Raw genomic sequence first — 1,286 nt, 5'->3', positions numbered from 1 at the left:
TCACCTCACAGGTCACTGCCACCCTGGGGCTCCTGGTGCTCACGGCTGTCTGACAGGCCACTCCCCTGCCTGAACGCCAGCAGAGCCAAGCCTGCAGGGACAGGAGGCCCCAGGAGTCTGGCCCACCCCTCCTAGCGGTGCCCCTGCACCCCTGACCTGGGTGTCCATAAACTTGGATGGAAAAAAATCCTCATTTTCGCCAACTCCCAACGAAGACCAGCGTTCCCTGGTGGTGAGGCAGCCAAGCCCCTGCCGTCCCTGGGACTCCTCCGCCTAGGGGACGGGGTCTCCATGCACACTGCTGGCTGTGGGCCTCCCGGCCCCTTGGGCTCAGTCAGTGCTGCCTAGAAATCCCATGGGCACCCGCGGCGGCGGTGAGGTAGGCGGTAGGGTTACTCGCTGCAAGGTGCTGCTCTGCGGAGTCTGAAACTGCCTTAGAGGAACTGCTCCCGGCCACCGCCACCATTTGTCTGGGGATTTGAGAACACGCTGAGGGGCTCTGCAGGCTCTCCAGGTGGCCAGAGGTGAGGCCTGGAGCTGCGGATCCGTGAGGCACAGGACCGTGGTCTCCTGCCGCGGGAGGCACTGCCTGTTTGCTTTCCCTCGGCCTCAGCCCAGGTGGTGGGCAGCTGCCATCTGGGCCTGCACCCTGCACGCCCAAGGTTCAGCTCAGAGGAGGTGCTCTCTCTGATCCCTGCAGCCTCAAAAGGGTAGCCTGATGTCCCGGTCACCAGAGTGAGCCCCTGTGGCAGGCCCTGGGTCTGAGGTGGCCTTTGGAGAACGCATGAGGGACAGTGAGAAAGGAGCCAGCTTCCAGACCCCGGCACTGAGTGCCAGCAATGTCAGCAGAGACTTCAACCCCTCTGCCACGTGGGAAGTGCTACTAGATGCTCCTCACAGAGGGGAAACTGAGGCCCGGGGCTGCCAGGCCATTCCAGAGTCACCGAGGACAGAGACGGGCACTCCTCCCAATGGGCAGACTGACACACAGACCAGGAAGCCTGGAGGGAAACCACGGTCCCCAGACCTGGTGGTGCTGGCCAAGGAGGGCCGGGAGGGGCGCCGAACATCTTGACCTGTTCACCCCTTTTGGGGGGTAGCCTGCGGTTGGGCCTGGAGTGCTCCCGGCGGGTTCCCTCCCCAGGTCCTCACGCACGGGTTTGTCACTAGGAGTTTCCGGAACAGGCAGGCAGAGTCCCAGGCCGGCGGGGCCTGTCGCGGGGCGGGGCCGGCGGGCGCGGGCGGCCGTCCAGCGAGGGCGGGTCGGGCGGCCGCCTTAAGTGCGG

The sequence above is a fragment of the Spermophilus citellus genome (assembly GCF_964194105.1).
Source record: "Spermophilus citellus genome assembly, chromosome: 8".
Taxonomy (NCBI): Eukaryota; Metazoa; Chordata; class Mammalia; order Rodentia; family Sciuridae; genus Spermophilus; species Spermophilus citellus.
This window is presented reverse-complemented; position numbering follows the sequence as displayed.